Below are 18,937 nucleotides of genomic sequence, written 5' to 3'. Positions count from 1 at the left end.
GACAAGGTACTCAGATGAAGCAATGAATGATTCAGGCATTTCTCACGGAATTGTGAAAAATATTCTGTGTGGGTGGTTCTCACCTCCATGCGGCGGATGTCAATAGACAGCACAGTGGTGAAGAAAAAACATCTGCAGGAAGAAATCAGACACCAGCCCGACCACAGCAAACAGACAGAACTCCTACACACAAAAGAAAAAGAGGGAAAGGTGAAGCGTTTGTGATTTGGTACTGCTATACTACTACCACCAAAATCCGCAGAGTGTAATATATGCCAAATTATTACTGAAGAGCTTCAACCCGCTGAATTGCTAGGTACAAAAGTGAAATATCCAATGAGGATGATGCCAACTACAGGTGCCATATTCTTACATGATGGACCAGCTCTCATTGCTTAGTACCTTAAGACAGAACCAAGAAAAGGAAAAAAAAACAATGTCTCATTCAATAATTGGTCATTAATTTTCACATCCCATATTTCACAAAAGACTTCAAAACTGACTTAAGAGGTTACCAAGGGCTTCATGGAAAAAAAAAACAAAACAAAACAAAAAAACGCAAAATGTCTTTTTTTTTTTAAGGCTAGGAAGGTAACTACAATAAATAAACATATTTAAACATACATAGTTAACTATACATCTACCTACATAATATAGATATTTATCATATATATATATATTATAGTATATATATATTTTGATGTTTGTTATTTTATCTTAAAGATAGTTGACTTTGAACTATATTTTATAGTATTGAGATTATTGAGGGACGGCAGGCTTTGTGATTAACCCAAAAAAAAAAAAAAAAAAAAAAGTGTTACTACACGAACAGTAAGACAGTGCTTAAGATAGTGATTGGGCTTATACTGAATGAAAAACTGAGTGCACATATTTTAACAGTGCAGATGATTGCATCATCTCTGACCTTGAGCAATAACGCAGCTTTGACTTCAAGGTCGACAGGCGTTTACACAACAGACTTGGTGAGGACAAGGACATTCTCCAAACCAATTACCACCACAAGGTAAAAGGGAAGATTTCCCTGCAAAAACAGCAGCAGCGAGAAAACAACTATAACCTTTGAAAATCAATCAAAAAATAATGTTTGATGTGAGAAAAATACTACTGAAAAACATGAGGAGCTAGCTTATTATTAATGATAAAAACCTAACAGAAAAATCCCACTGTAGCATTCTGTCATTAGCTGAGAAGTTGACCTTATGCAGACCTATTGTATCTTGGATCATATGGAGTACACACGTGGCCTAAATAGTGTGTATGTATTGACTGCAGCCTGTTCCGGTGAACCAAGTCAAAATTTGTTTGGACAGCTTGAGCTCACCACACCACTGTGACTGTAAAATCCATACATGCAACCTTTAGGCTGGCGGAGGACTATCCCTGCCCACTCAAACACTTCCTTGTGGCAATGAAAGTCCCCTAAACTGTCTATCATTATTATTGAAGATCGGTTATACATCAACCTGTTCAGAGATCAAACAGTGACATTTTAATTCCTGAGGGTATTATTAGTCTATAGCAGCCCTGTGATAGTGGATGAACACATAATCATTCTAGTGACATCAAATGAAGGTGTGTTTTGGCTGAGCTCCTACCCTCCATTCAGCGTGTGGCGTCAGGCCAAACAAGGTGCAGAGTCCCACAGACATGAGGCAGAGAGCTGAGGACCGTCACCACAGCAGCCAGTGCCAAGCCCCATTTGGATTTCACCATGTCAATCTTTCCCTGCCGCAGTGAAGTGAGAGGCAGGGATTATCAGAATTATTTTTTGTCAAGAGCATTTTCTCAAAAAATGTCATTAAGCATATGAAATGCTGCTGGAAAGAGGGTATGTGAATTCTTGATGCTGAACGTGCTGTTCTGAGGATAATCGCCAGGCCAAACTGATCAACACGAAAGCTGGCGAAAAACTCAGTCAGAAACCAAACAGCTCTGCTAATCTGAAAGCTTTCTCTTACTGCCAATTTACTGCTTTCACCCCCTCCCAGAGGCACCTGGAAACAAAAAAACATCCATTTCAGACACTGTTGTATTACTTCCTATATAATTTTAGAGATATATGGAATGGTTAATAGAGAAAGAATAATAGAGAACAGCAGAAAACACTATTAATATTCCCAGTTTTTCTGGCAAGGAGTCTGGAATAATTCCGTGGCAGGTACCAAACTGGTGGTACTTTCCACAATGAACACATAACAGTAGTGGGACACAAATCACAGGCCCAAAATTAAGACCCTGGGTGATATTTCCTGACAAAGTGCACGGTGCTGAAAACGTTGATTGTTATACCTTTTTGCAAGTATCTTCATCGTGTGAAAGTTATAGAATCTAATGCACATCTCAGATGGCCCATTAAATACAATATTTCTGGAATCTTCTGCAAAACATGTTAACACCTATTGAATATCACGCTATTGTTTTACAACACTGAGACACAGTGTGATACCCTGTTCTAAGTCCAGGGTCAGAAGTGCACAATTGTAACAATTACATTACACAACACAGGTATTCCATTAACACAAAACCTGCAAAAAATAAATGCATGTGCAGCTAGAACGGTTCATAAAGTTTTGGGTGTGTTTTTTTTTTTGAAAGATGTGTTGTGATTTACCCATTTGTGTTTAAATAAAATGTGCAGTAATATTTGAAATAATAGTACAATTAAAATGTTTTTTTTTTTTTTTAACATCCATAGTAGTATAGTAGGTAGTATATATTGAGAAACAGAATAAACTGTTTTTTACATTTTTAAAATATAGTTTACCATTTCTGTGAGTGCAATTCTAATTTTTCAAAAGCCATTACTCCCAGTCTTCAGTGTCATCATTCAGACATTCTGTCGGATATTAGTGCTCAATGGAACATTATCTTAGTATTTTCACCAATTGAAAACAGTTGTCTGCTTAATTATTTTTTGTGTGGAATTTGTGATATTTTATTCAAGGATTAAATTAATGTTTTTAGAAAAGTCATACGCATTTATTTGAAACACCACAAATGTTGATTTAATTGTCTCGTTTAAGTCTCTTCAAATCAATTTAATGCATTCTTACTAAATAAAATGCCTAATTCCTTAAAAAAAAAAAAAAAAAAAATGAATAATCAATCTACATAGTATAAAGGTAGATTAGGAGGGACCTTCGCACGACAACTTAGGGGTGGAGAAGTAGATATAATGGGGGCAAGGCGTGGTAGAGGATGATGTAGGTGGTGACCAGAGGGATGAGCTCAGCGATGCCAATCCTCCTCTATTGAAATGGACATGTACCATGTGGTCTTCACAGCAGTAAGGTGGGTCAGTTCGCTGAAGGATGAAGCTGTTTCAGACGGCTTCTCGGAGACTGGCATAGGTCAAACCCTGTCAAAAAAGACACACACAGAATGGAGATAGCTAAACATCTTTTGGAAAGTGAAACCATGATTTGGTTCGCTACAAAAAAAAAACTATAATTTTTTACATGATCTAGAAAATGTGGAACGCGTGTCTTATACACCACACAATTAATTTGAAATATTACCAAAAGGCGTGACCATTGCATCATAGGAGCTTTAGTGCAAATCGTGATCGTGTAGTGTCACCACTCTCTTCTTTACTGCTGTACAGCGCATGTGGCTTACAACACCCGTCTGCTTCCCCGGACACACCAAAGAGTAAATCTAAAAAAGCAGCACACAGTAAAAATGGTTTTGGTTTTCTAAAACGAACAGGGGGCAACTTTTAATTTGAGCTGGGATTAAATTGTATTTAAGCAGCTTCCTGCCCTTTCAGAGTGGCTGAAGTATGAAGGGGCCTAAGTTGGGTTCATGTTGGTGGACTGGTGTCTTCAGGAGGTCTGGATCTGCATCAAACAGGTCACGCCCGGTTCAAGGCCAATATTTGCCAGGGGATACCAGCAGGCAGCCGTGCTCTGGAAAAGGCGCCTGCATGCGCCGCAACCTGGCAACAAGTCCGTTACGACTGCAAGCACAGAGCCTCCAAACTTCTAAAAAAGAGAGAAGTGAGGAAAGTTACAGGAAAGAATGTGGTTGATACATGTGTGGTAAACAAGGCGAACAGAAATGGTTTTGAAAGTCAATCAACATGAGCTAATAAGCCGGGGAGGTGGGGTGGGGGGGATCTTAGACCTGTCTGTGTAAACATGTGTTTCTGATCTCCTCCAGTGAACATGTGAGACTGAAAGACGGGGGCGCCAACAGAGGGGAGAGCGGATAACACGTCCACAGGAACCAGACTGTTGTCCCCATGGTGAAACTGCTGCCTTGACCAAAACCTGCTGGGATGTAGGCCACCAGAGGACCCCGATACTGCAAAAAATGCAGCATGTTTAGATCAACGGTAACGGAGTCTTCAAAGAAACTGGAGACTATTTTACTCATTTAGGTTCTGTGGGAGCTTGACCAAGCTTATTCCCTGATGCTAAAGTGTTGCAGGTGGTTGTTTGATGGCCCCAAGTCTAGAGGTAACTTCTCATAGCATGTCAACTGGAATTTTTGTCCAACAGCAATCATTAGCAATCATGTTATTAATTCCACAGAAAAGCTGCATACTTCACAAACTGTTATAACTTATCAATCTTCAATCTTTTGGTGGTGGTAAGACTTTTGATTAATGTGTTTGAAAGAAGTCTCTTATATGCTTCACCAACGAGGCTGCTTTTATTAAAAAATTAAAAAATATAACAGTAAACAAATAAATTAAAAATTAACGGCAGTGTCACATGCTCATAAGCAATCATTCTGCTATGCCGATTTGGTGCTCCAGGTTAACATTTGTTACCGCCTGGACCACAAACAAGTAAGGGGGGTCTATTTTTTAGCACTAGTCAAAAAAACATTGCATGGTCAAAATTATAGATTTTTCTTTTATGAGCAAAAATCCTTAGGATATTAAGTTGAAGATCATGTTTCATGCATATATGACCGTAACCGTAAACTATATAGGAAAACTTAAATTGGCTGAGTAAGTAAACATGCATTCATTGCTTAAGATTCAATTTGACAACGTAAAGACCGGTCGATTTTTCCCTCAGTATTTTGATATTTTTTTTTTTGCCCCGAGGCAGAAAAAAAAAATATCGATTTTTTCAGATAGTTTGTATACTCTGCCAATTATTGAGCTGCTCCGAATCCAACCCTACATCCAGGGAACATTTTATTTATTCAATTAATTTTATATTGCATGGATAAAACTCAATTTTTGTGGAAAATTGACACTTTTTGTGGTCCCAGGTGGGTCACATTATTACACAAGACTATTACATGTCGAAAACAAATGTGCTGGCTTAAATATGTTTTGTCTGAAGAATCCTGATACATTTTTTCAGAATTCTTTTCCATATTCTTCAGATAAAATTTTAATTTCTTTTAAAAATAATAATAATAAAAAAATCTTACAGAACTGAAATTTTAAAACCCGCTAATTAATATCAAAACAAGCATTTCTTTTTAACCCTGAATCAGGGCGCGTGGCCTGACAGGTCGCCCTGAGACTCGTGGGATGGAAACATAGTAATCTACTGCACTCCAGTGGTGAACTTCAACAGGCCCTGTTCCTGGCAGAGGCAGCTTCCAAGAGAGGTTAACTGTAAAAAGAAAGCCTGGGGTTACAAGAGAACAACAAATGAATTCTTTATTACCAACGTCAAGGCTGCATAGTCCTTCATAAATACGGGACGTAACAACGTCCTCCAAACTATAGTAAATGGCCGTTCTCTCATAACAAAAGGGTCGGTCCATAACACACATCCTCATTTGAATGAAAAGGGTGATAACGTTGCAGTGGCGTGTTTTTATTTTTTTTTTTTTTTTTGCATTTTTTTTACGTGAACAGTGATTTAAATAGCGTCAATCAGTCACACAGGGTATGGCACGACGATGTGCAATAGAGTGAGACTTAACCAAGAAAAGGTAAAACTAACTGCCCATGATAGGAGCAAGACCAGTATGATTAACTGTCATCCTGTTTCCTCAGGTACACGAAGAAGTCGGGTAAAAAACAAGAATTTTACACTTTTCTTAGAAAAAAAAAATGATTGCACAAGCCCACACTACTGGCCTGCGGGTTAACTAAAACACAAAGGACTTACTGGGGATCTCCTCCAGATGGATGATCTGACCGACCCCGTACTTCTTCACAAAAGAACATCTGTCCTATCTCCTTGAAAGTGCTTCAAAAGCCATGAATATTCCCCCACCAACACACCCGCGTGTTAACAGAGAGGAGCACAAGCTGATAGTGTTTAAACACAAGACATGACCACTGTTGCCCATCAGGGAAACAGAAGCGGCTATTGTGTAAAATACATTACACCTGGAATCTCGGAGTTGTGCTTTCCTTAAACACAGAATAACTACAAACTGACGGGACAAACCCAATATAATTTATTTGTGTGCCTTATGACGTTAGGGTCACTGTCATGAATATAAATTCTGATAAGTCACCCCCACACCGGCGGGGTCGCCCCCCATCACTCACCATAGTCATACTAGATGGTCATGTGTCTACTCCTTGTCGTCAGTTTTGAAAAGAAATTAAGTTCGATATATTGAACCTCCAATGTGGGACCCAACAGGTTGAAGGTCCAAATAGCGCTTTCAGTACGCTTCAAAGCTCTCGCTACACAAGCCCAAACGAGGATGAAGGGTCGTTTAGAGTATATACACTCATTTTTATTTACTTTTTAACCCACAAATGTTCGTCTTGCAACTAGCTGGACCTCACGCAATGACCTCGTTTATGTTGGAAAAGGTCTCGCTGGACGTGAGTGGAAGTTTAATGACCCAGGGTTTTTACAACGCGATAAGAGGCAAAGACAAACTCCCTTTAAACAAAAGGAGGTAAAAAACAATGATGTCGGAGGAAAAAAAATGAGATAGTACGTAGGAGTTATTTCACCCTCACCCTACCTTTTTGAACCAAAGTACACTAGTCAGGGAAGAGCTAGTGGCCAGTTCGAGCATGTATAAGTTTTTTCAGCAAATGACCCCGTTATGGATCGTGGATCGGATGTCGGCGAGTTAGCCATAGCGGAACCAGAGGCGGGGGACTATAGAGAAAAGGGAGGAGACGACGGAATAGAAAGGTGCGGTGGAGAGGAAGGTCGGTTGGATACGTGAAGAAAGCTCAGTGGAGATAAGCAGGATGCCATTTGTTGAAACGCCGTGTGCAAGATGTGGTGATCCCATTCTTGAGGGTGAAAGGTAGCTCCTGACATAAGAGCGGTAAACAGAACTAGCCGTGGGAGAATGTTGAGTATACAAAAGACGTCAGAAATACTGGTACATAGAAGTAAATTCATAAAATGGAAAAGTTTACTTGTAGGGATGAAGAAGAAAGACATGAAACCTCTTGGATGACATGGTGGTGAAGGTAAAAAAAAATTTATCAGGAAAACTAAGCCTTTAATTTATGTGTAATTCAGTCATATATTCCTTTTAATTCTCCGTCTTGAGGCCGAGTCACAGCTATTCTGCCCAATCCATTCTCTTCTCTAAGCTGGAAAGAAACATCAGACGTCCGCAGTGAAAGTAGCTGCCACTTCAACAAAGCCTACCTTCTGTTCCTCCAGGCAGCTGAAGACACTGGGCTGTTCTCATGGGAGAAATGTTTTGTTCACCACACTCACTCTTTTCCGCATTGGATTTTGCCCTTTATCTGAAGCGTCAAGAGATTTAATTCACATTTTGCTTGACTGAGGCTAAAAGAACAGGCATGAGAAAACCGTTTTTTCCCCCCCCCCCTCCTGCTCAAGGCTCAGTGCTCCACACTATGTGTTTGGTCTAAACACAGTCCCTCCTGGCATGATCTTGCAGCGGATCAAAACTGGTGCAGAACAACCGACCACAATCCACAATTCATCTCACTTTGTTGCCCTCTCGTCACACCCAAACATCCACCCACGAGATTTGTACGATAAGCTGCTTTTCCTAAACCACAGAAGTACATAAAGTACTTCAACATTGACAGAGGCCCTCGGAGCCGTGGCCCTGAGCATCCATTGTGTCCCTGAGTTAATTTACATCCTCTCATCCAATCCCATTACTTTTATCCTGTTTTGACTCACAATATCAGGACTGCAGCCACTTGGCAACCAGCCCAGGTTCATGATGCTTGGCAGAGTTGAAGAGAATGATGGGAACCGTGTAGGAGGCCGCATAGCACAGGCCGTGCCGGTAGAATGGCGGCCGCGATGTTCTCTGGCCGAATCCATCCGCTCTCTCACTCCCCGTCATCCTGGGGGAGGGGTCAGCTGATGGCCATCGAGTCTGCGTGTGCGGCCAGGGCGAGTGCACAGGCGGCACCCAGGGATCTTGGGTGCCCAAGCATGTACAGAACTATAATTGGCCTCTCTGTCCATTGTATGTGAAGAACGTGTTTTTCTTTCCTGTTTCCTGGGTAAGGACCCCCCAAAGCTTTTAATAGTAAAAAAAAAAACAAATTTAGAGCACATATTAAAGCATTATCTATATTTTTGTTTCATAAACCGACTAAATAAGTGGGTATCTTTAATGGCAAGCGTTATTGGTTTACATCACCAACAATACAAAAACAGTCACATGTATGGCCAACATAAAACTTATGTATTATTGATTCTGATGTGAATTTTATAGCACTTTTTTTTTATATTTATGTTAATGTTAATGTATAAATACATCACTGCTCACTGAAGCTTTTAAATGAACAACTAAATTGAAAGAATATAACATAAATGTAGTTAGCATACTACCACCAAATTTTTTGTTGAAAGAAATTACATTTTTTATTCCGCCAAGGAAGTATTAAGTTGAGCACAAGTATGAGTAAATACAATCTATTATGTTACACAGATATTTCTTTTTATTTTGTAATAAATGCCATTCTTTTTGAAACCTTTTATTCATCTGAAGACAATTCTGAAGAAAATATGCACTCACTGTTTCCACCAATATATTATTATAAAATATAATATATTACTATATTATTTAATGTGCGCGAAGACACAAGAATGTGCTGCTGAAAATTTCAGCTTTGCTGCCAGGAATTTATTACTTTTTTAATATTTTAAATATATTGAATAGAAGAAGTTATTTTACATTGCAACAGTATTTCACATATATGTATTTTTGGTAAAAACCCTTGCAGGCCTTTTCTTTTACAACATTTACCACCCCAAACTTTTATGTAGGTGACGTTAAAACCAACCTAGATTTACAAAAAACATTCTAGAGTCTTTTCCTCCTGGTTAGTTTTATGATTCTAAATGAATTAAATACCATTAAATAATTTAATCCCTTACTGTATCCGTTCCCAGCTGTTCCCCAGCCAACCAAAACTGCAAATTAAAACACTGCCAACAGCTTGCTATTAGCTAGCAGTTCATATATATCTTAGAAAACCTATCTGTTAGAATAAACCCTTTGCCTGGAGTCTAGTTTCTTTCTGACTTTTCCAAAGCTCTGAACCAGAGGTGTTCAAGTGTTATACTGGCACTCTTGGTTTACAAAGAGCTCTTTGTCTCGGCATTTCCGGTGCCCCCTGTGATTATCACCACAGAGCACAAATTTTCTTTTTTCTTCCCCCCAGGAATTTTCCCTCCTTATGGCTACCGTTCAATGCTTTTCTATATATCAAATAAACAAGATGACACATACAGGCTCACAAAGATGCTACAATGTACTACCAAGTTGGTAGGTGAAATTTTATAAAAACACATGATGCCAGAGATTTCATAATAACGGACACAGAGAGAGAGAGAACGATGAACGGGCATACGCTTAAACGGAAACCAATTTAACGGTGATTATAATAAGAGCAGAGTCAGTCAACTTTAAACACTGAATGATAATCAAAAAAAACAAAAACATGTATCGCCTCTTTTTGAGAAAATCCACCGCGCATAAATAACATTTTTAATATGATCAATTTTCTCAATTTTTGTAGGATCTTCCAAAAAATTGTTTATAGATACACAATATTGCCAAAAGCATCATAAACACTACTAAAATCAGTAATACAAAACAACGAGAATTAAAAATAAGATTAGAGTAAATCGGTAATGGTAATAAATATATAACCAAGACCGCCAATATTTTTGTTAATACAATAAGTCATGTGTGGTGCACAAGTACATACCGAAATAACTTTCTACTTTCTTCTTTTTTTTTTTCGACAGACATTCAGATCTTAACCAGAACATGTAGACATAAGCACACACTTTTATGATAGTTGTTGTCAATTTATTTGCAGGCTTCCTGAAGCATTGGGAAACTACATTTTTATCGATTTAAATTGATATGGGAAATATCGACCAACACATACCTGTTTGTTCGCCCATCCGAATAGCGTGCGTCCTACCTATTATGAAAAAGACTGAGAGTGAACTAAAATTCATGATGACAGAATTTGCAACTTGGGGTCAATTATCTCCCGATTTATTTCCAACAGTCCTTTTCCAATTCCAGCTGTGATAGAAGACCCAACTGTGTCAAACTGATGTCTTAACCGCACGTTCTTCCTTACTGCATCTTGCAGCACTTCCCTTTTCTCGCTCATAATGTGCCGAATCTGTCCAACGAACACACCATTCGAAGTCTGCTAATCTTGGCAAACCCAAATTCGACCGCATGGAAACAGGCAATTACTTTAAATTCTTAAGTGAATTGTGCCGGGCCATATGGGCTGATAAAAACGTGCAGCTGACAGACTGGGGAACCGGTTTGTGCAAACACCGCTCTTTGACAATTTGGTGACACAAGACACCTGGTAAAAAGCTATCATGCAATGCTGGGATAGAAAACTGGAGAGAGGAAGTGGCAAAAGTTGCCTGCTTTGGACAGAACCATCAAAAAAAATGACTAACAGCGCAATAGTAGCAGCACACACTACAGCAATTCTTTCAAGTCACAGTGCGCATTGAAAATACTACAACAGTTGAGACTGGTTTCCAACATGAAGATATTTAAAAAAACTAGAAACTCCTGACAGAACTTCTACAGGCTCTGGTGGATTTTATGTTCCACTGTAACTCATCTGACTGTAAATCTACTGCAATAACAGCTTTCCAGGGTAATCTGCAATGCTCCACAATGGGGGGGGGGTGGGGGGGGCAGCTTTCTCAATCTAATCCTTCCTCATAAACACCGAGAGAAAAATTATTTCAAAAATTCTAACTATTGGTTATCAAAATTTAGATTTTCCCTTGAATTCTTTTCTAACACTATTCTACACAATTTTGCATGTTTATTTAATGTCTCTGTCTCAAAACGAAAATCTACATAATATATTTGTTTATGGTATTCTGATTTTAAGTTACTCACTCAGCTCACAATTAATTTACCACTTACTATATCCAAAGCACCAACCAAAAAAAGACTAACAAGAATCATTAAAAAAAAAAAAAATGGAACTAACTTTACAATCAATTTCTGTCTGCCGTCCTATTTTTGCAAAATGCGTTGATCAAAAACCACAAACTGGTGAAAAATATCTATTTGTTTAATTATGTATAACACAAAACATTTTAATGAATATGGTAAAAATCAAGCCAACACACTCACAGGTACTTAGAAAACCACATATAAATGAAAAAACACTGTCCCAAACTCCAACACTCACCCACTGATACACCACCACGAAAAGTATCACATTTAATCTGACTCAAATTCCATTGAGGAGCACTAACACGACAAAAAAAAAAAAATCATATTTGGCAGACTATTTTTGCAGTTTCTTAATAAACTAATCTAATTTCCAAAGCAATGCTGTTATAGCGTCCACGGTATGGTACAGCTACCATACTTATTCCAGTAACAACCAGGAATGGCATGCCATTTTGTTTATCTTATCTGATTTTTATTTCCTAAATGTCAATAACATACCTTGGTACTTTTTTTTAAACGGGTATTTGCACAATATACAGTCCTATATTTGTAACGTGTGGGTGTTCACGATGGTCCACCTGATGGCCATTAAATCGCACGTTTTTCTTACTGCAGGTTTAGGTGTCGTCTGAATTAAAACTCGTAAAATTCGCTGAGCATTACAAGCAGTTCTTTACCGAGCTTAAAGCGAACATGTCACCGAGTGAACTAGCATTATAGAATACAAGGGGTTTGTGCAGTTAACGGACTAACCTTCGGTCTGTCCTTCAGATCTTGTGTCCTCTGGGCCGCATTTCATGCCTTTTCAATCGACATGAATCCTGAACGTGGGACTTATTTATTCTTATACTTTTTATCTAATAGATCGAATAGGCGAGTGGTGCCAGGAGACATGAACCGAATAACGTTACACTGTGCATCCATGAGCATTAACTTTTAGCCGAGCCATGCTAACAAGCTTTAAGCATTAGCAATAGTTTATAGTATAAAGCCCCTGCCAGTTTTATATTTAGAGTGTAGTCTTTACGTATATCTAGCAATAGAATAGAACGCATCGGGGCCCTAACAATACGCATTTCAATTGGCCTCAACGTGGGCGGCAAGCTAGTGGGCACGGGTCTATGCGGGGGGGTAGGGGGGGGGGGGGGGGGACTGCGGGGTGGGGGGCGCTTTGACAGCATGTCCCACTGGAACCGAAGCTCACAGAGAGAAATAGTGAGACTAACTATGGGCACCTGCCATGGCTTCTAAAATGCAATATAAAACCACAAACGTAAAACAACAGCGCTCAAATAAGCGCTTACCCACCCTAATGACAGGGTTCTACCCTTTCTCTCTCCTGAGGGCTTGTTTTAACGCTTGCTTCGGCTCCTGTTGCGTTCCTACAGACAAGGTGGTGCGGCTGGAAGTAGGTGTCTGCTACTGATCTTGCCTGCATCACTTCAGCTAATGTATAGCCAACGCTGACCCCTCAACTTCAAACCATCTCCATAACGAGCAAGCCTAAACGCGGCAAAACTACGGACCTCTAATGGCCATGACAGGAAATGTTAAAGCTCCGCAAATGAATAAAACGGTTGCGAACTCTTCTCAACTCTAACTGGCCACAAGGAGACGAAAGCACGTAAGAGGTGTGGAGTGAATACAATGTTTTTGGTGCCTAAATGGATTACTCTATTTAGTAAACGTGATTGTGATTTTGTTTGCATTATATCGACCCAATGTTTTATAACTGTAAGGAAGTATTCCGTCATTTGTCATTTATTTGCTGGCAGGTGTATTTCAACTGAGTAGTCACCTTAGAAGCACCTGTGAAGGCGTTCAAATGTATGTTAAAGAGCAGATGATAGTGGTTTTTTTAGTTATATTACAAGTAAATTGTGTTAAATAATTAAACATTATTTTTTCTATGGGGAGTACCTTATAGAATCATGAGTTTTTTTTTCACGCGCTTCCACAGCTCCCTGGTGGTCTAGTGGTTAGGGATTTCTGCGGGCCTCGTGCTACTGAGGTGGGGTGGGTGGGTCCAACCGCCGGCGGGCCCGCGGTTACCGATATTCCCCGTGTCAGGGAAATGGGAGATCCGTTTTTAGTGGGTTAATTAGTTGATTTTTTCAAATAGTAATAAATTTGTCAAATCTTTGTTTGAACGCTCTACAGGTGAACCTACGAAACTCTGTTTGGAAAACAATTTGTTAAGCTAGGAGGTCCACTAGACCAAGCAGTGGTGTGCTAAACTAGGGCCCGGGATCCACTAGTGGGCCTCAGCAAACATCTAAAGTGGCACGGCGGCAACTGGTAATTCTTCACGCCCAATGTAAATATTGTATTCCAATAACACAGAACAACTTTCATTAAAAAATGTGTTTAAACCACCATTACCAATTACACCAGAACACCCCCATCAATATTTCTTGTTCCAGGTTGTTTTTTCCAAAAAGAAAAAAAAAAACATTAAAAAACACAGCAACTTTGGATGTAATGTATAGCCAAAATGATTGGATGGTATCTGGAAACCATAGGGCTTTTTCCATCTGTTTGATAAATTGCGGCCTTCTTGTCCAAATGATGCTATAAACTGCCCCCCAGATTAACATGATTAAAACAGTTGTTAAACTGTTTACAGAAACTTGTTAAAGTACAGAAACACAATCAACTGGAAACTGAAGACTTAGTGTCCTTAAAAAAAAAAAACATTTATTTTCTAATGAAACAAATCAATTTAATTTACAAAGATAAAACACATCATCTTCGTTTTTGTGAACACAGTTATAACTGAGGCAACCAATGATAACGTGATAAACTGGTTAACTGAGGTCAGTGATATACAACAGGTATCAATCTTCACCCTCATGTCGTTATCAGAGGAACCTAATCTAACACCACTGACTTGTCCTGCAGGTATGATAACATCTCAGATATGTTTTGTTTCTTACTGCAGCTTGTCATTAAAAATATAGGTAAAAAAATGCACACATGTAAAGCATTTTACAGAAAAAATTCTGTATGGAAACAGGAGTCACACATGAATTAAACGGCAAAAAATCAAATGCTTTTTGCCTCTTTACAAATTCAGTAATAACAATTCCAAATTCCAAACTGTTAAGGCGCAACACTGAAATGGAAGCTTACCTGTCCCCCCCCCACCAAATTTTTTATGTTGAAATACATACCAAGACCAAAACCGTCATTTCCAAATGAGTTTCTTTTTCTTTTTTTCCCATCCAGCATTTAGGAACCCAGAATATCCTCAGCAACTGATAACAGGTCAACCCCATCCGAGATCTCCTATATTGCATCACAATATCTGGCATTCATCATCTGAACAGTAATGCAGCTGGGCAGGACGATGTTTACTTGGGTGGTCTTCTGACACAACGGGTCAAGACAATTCAATATGCACTGTCAAAATGCAATGGTGCCTAATCTGTGCATGAGAAATAAGAGGGGAAAAGGGTCCGCTTAGAAGATGTGGCCTTATTTCAACAACTACAAACCAACTAATAATTTACTGTCAAATGTTGAAAATTTAAATTTTGAAAAATACCTTTTTAAAAATACCAAAAAAGCAGAATTTGCTTGAAATTTGAGAACCTTATATAAAATAACAACTACACAAACCAAATTGAGTGGTTTCTACACAATCTTCACGCGGACCCTCGGCGCTGTCCTTTAAAATCAGGTATTTTTCTTCCCTTCCGGATACCAACTGGAAAAAACAAGAAAATTTACCCATTATAAAAGTGACAACTGACAAATCGATTTATGAAAACACTGGTTTTAGTATTTCAGAGGTACTTACACCTTTAACTGTTTCCTCTTGATGAATTCCTTTCTGCTGGTCAGAATCGAAGTCAGGAATACTTGTCATAAACCTACAATGAAGAGGAAACGTTCAGAAATAATAAGCCCTTGGAAACTTTTTCCGGATGTCAAAAAATTAGGGGAACATATCTATATCTAGGGACAACCGGCAGGAACTTACGAGGGGAACTGACTTCAAACAAAATCCCTGGACTTCAATTGGTTCAGTGTATCAGAAAAGTGAATATTCATCTAAAGTTAAATGTCTCATTTGTTTGAAGAACCACAATTTAGGTTGATCTTTTGTCAATGCAAATGCCAAAATTCACCAACATAACACGGTTTGAGAGAAACAGAAGCCATTTTTTGTAAGGGGTGTTACGTGGCTGTGTGCACACGGTAAAGTGTAGATGAAAAAAAGCTGTTTTGCCGTAGATACATGGCTTGAGGTGGACTGTTAATAACCATTACTGTGGTTCGCGAAATCATGCCTTCCTTGTACCTTTACTCCAGGTTTGGCACTTTCAAACAGATCCTTGATTGCCCTGCTTCAACTGTTCTTCCATGGTGGTTTTTGTTTTAATCATATGAATCAAATGTCTCATCAATCAATCAGAGCTTTCACTTTCCTCTGGAAGAAAAGAAAAATGACAGCATTGTCAACTCATTGCAAAAAAAGTTGTACAGTTTAAGTTTTGAAGAATGACACGCAACTGATATTTGATGTCATGTTACTTCCATACAAAAAAGACCCTGTTTCAGATTTGAAACTTTTTGTCTTATTACATCTCACGAGCATTTGCTGCGTATCTTACCCTTGTTCTTTGCTTGCGTTTTTTTCCCCTCTCGAGAGGCTTGCTGTGCTGTCAGCTTGCCCTTGGTTTGTTGGGAAAAGGCTTTGCTGGAGCGTTCCTCCTCTTTTGTGCTGGAGCTTTTTTGTCTAGAAAAGTTTGAATGGGGGAAATGGGTCAAGTTTGACAGTTAGTGTACATTTCCAATCCTACATTAAAAAACTGAAACACATTTACTGAGCATCTTGCAGAGTCTCGTCTATCTAAATCTGTGTCATAAATGGGAATTTTGGCAGGTTTCGATTCAAGCATTGCAGTTCAAACTCGTTTGCACAGGATAGAAGCTAGGTTTCATCATTGTCTAATTGAGATGAAAATTAATTGTGTAATCTAATACAGCTTCATTAGCAGATCAAAACGACAATGCCTACAAATAAGCTTGACTTTATTTGGAAATTTTCAGTATATTTCCACAAAATATTACTACCCAGGAGTGTCTCTGAAAAGCGCGTTGAAGGCTTCAATTGAGGGAACGCATTACATTGGACAGGAACTGTGTGATATCCAGAACCAGAAACCTAAATCAAATTTTTCTAGGTTCACTACACCTGAATTGGGGAAAATGCTGAAGTGTATGGGCCATTAGGTCGTGGTTAATAAACGTTATTTTTATTATGCCATTACGATTTGCAATTTGCCTGTCAACAAATCAACGAATTCCCATAGTACGGCCATACGCGAAATGATGCATCCAAGCACGTGTGACCAAAATCAGACACCGGGCCTTGTCAATTAGGTGAGCACACGTTAGAGCTGTTAACAAATCACAATTACCATTTTAGGGACAGACAAACCGAAGTGTATAAAGATTTATATTCAGACCTGAAAGCGATAATATAGGCTAACGATGACTTCAAAAAGCACCAATGCAAAAACTGTGAACAGGTTTGATTAATTCAAATGACGCTCTACAAGACAGGTCGAGTTTGGCGGGCGTAAGACGCGCTAAATAACCCGCTTAAGCTGCACTCTATTTAGTTGCCGGCAACCACGCCAAAATAAAAGCTTACTGATTTTTAAAGTATGGAAATAAAAAAAGTAAATCATTTAAATGAAACATAATAATAAAGGTCAAAATTTTAAAATCATAAAAATATTACATTTTTAACTTTTTTACGTTTACTATTATACACTCATTGTAATTGTGTTTAATACTAACCTTTTGTTTAAAATACACTGGTATTATCACACTTTTAGTGTGATTGTATAACAACACAAAACAAAAAAAAAACCTAAAACAAATTAAAATAATATTAGTCAGTATTATTTATTAGTGTTTGAGAGTTATATTTGATGGGTCCCGTTATCCGCATCGGTAGCCAACAGTGTAGAGGACACACAACCAAATCTCGTAGGTTTTCATAGGAGAAACCAGGCTGAAAAAACTTATGTTGCAAAGACCCGTTGAATATTAGGGCATATGACCACATAATATAGTATTCACACTGAAATAATTGACAAGAATGACCACCACAAAATTAATAGGAAAAAAAAAGTTGCGGTTCATGTGTATTGCTATAAGTTGCCAAAAGTTCTGCGAAAAGGCAAATGCGACGGCAAGGTAGTTTTCTTTTATTTTTTGCAAAAGCTTTTACCATTTTGAAAGAACGGACATCTTGACTTCTATATTCATGTATAAAACCAACCAGGCGATGGTAGACCATTAATCGCACTCGGCGCCTCAACACACACATAGACAACAAGTGTTTGTGGCTAAACAACTTTTTTGCCTCCTTGTCCTTACAGGAATGTTTTTGGTTACACTTTCATCTGATGCAGGTCTGTTCTGACTTTTTCAGATTATCTTTGTGGGACTGTGCGTTGATTGAAGATTTCTTCTTATGCAGGGAGTTTTTCTGTTGATTTTGCAGCAAAACACAGACGAAGTTAAACAGTAGTGTGGGATGGGTCAATACGGTTGCCTGAACTGTAAAAAAACACACTAAATATTGAGAGAGGTACGCATAATTAAAATCTATTTCCGGTCACATTAAAAAAAAAAAAAATTCACACAACCTGTCTTCACGTCTCGCTGTCCTATTTCAGTGAGCATCATCATCATCTTCATCTTCGTCAGCATGACTTCTCTCCATGGTCTTCTTTATTTTGACTTGCTGGTCACAGACTTCTCAGTGTCTTTTACTATTCTCTTTACACCCTCTTCATCATTGTCCGTCCATCCATCATCATCACACTGAATCTTGACATCAGGTTTGGACTTTCCGATCTAGGATTGATCTCCAACTTTTCTACTTTTTTCTGTGTTGTGTTTGTCTGGGTGTGACCTTTGGAGTGTGTCTAGGGTTGAAGCCTGTGAACTGGGAATCTGCTCAGGTCTGTTAATGTGTCGACGGAATCTTATTTGGTTCGTGGCTTGAAAGGCCTCTCTTTAAATTACTATCCGTGGCTTAGTATACGTCAATAACATCTATAGGTGGATAGGACTGTGAGTGAGCGATGTATACCACTCAGGCACCATATCGACCAGTAGGGCAATACAGCACAAAGGACAGACGGGCTCAGGAGGTGACGAACGTGAGATTTATCTTGCGGAGCCAGGTAATATCCCATACGTACACTGTGGCATTTGATCATTTGACGAGGTATCAGGGGTAGGTTGTCGAGAGCGGGCTTGAGAAAGTGTTTGGTACACAAGGACAAAACACTTTTCAGTTTCCCTATTCTGAGTATGCGCTTGGGATTGTTGCCAAGAGAAATTTCAAGTGTAGCATCTGCATCTGGTTCTTAGAACGACCGTCTTACAATTGACCGGTTGTTTGCCAGAACTCTCGGTGATCCAAATCAGAAAAAGGGGTGTGGTCTCAACAATGGTTCGGGAGATTGTGTGCCTGTGTTGAAGCCTGACAAGGAAAAAAACAAGCACATACATTATCACGCCACAG

The 18,937-nt window shown here is 38.8% G+C and overlaps 1 pseudogene; it reads right to left on the bottom strand.

Moving 5' to 3' along the window:
- The window catches only part of LOC122139926, a 19,607-nt pseudogene extending 11,229 nt beyond the window's left edge, over positions 1-8,378 (bottom strand).
- Between the last annotated feature and the right edge of the window lie 10,559 nt (positions 8,379-18,937).

This window comes from Cyprinus carpio, chromosome B16, assembly GCF_018340385.1.
Source record: "Cyprinus carpio isolate SPL01 chromosome B16, ASM1834038v1, whole genome shotgun sequence".
NCBI lineage: Eukaryota > Metazoa > Chordata > Actinopteri > Cypriniformes > Cyprinidae > Cyprinus > Cyprinus carpio.
The sequence above is the reverse complement of the archived record's forward strand: the minus strand, read 5'-3'. Positions and strand labels throughout refer to the sequence as shown.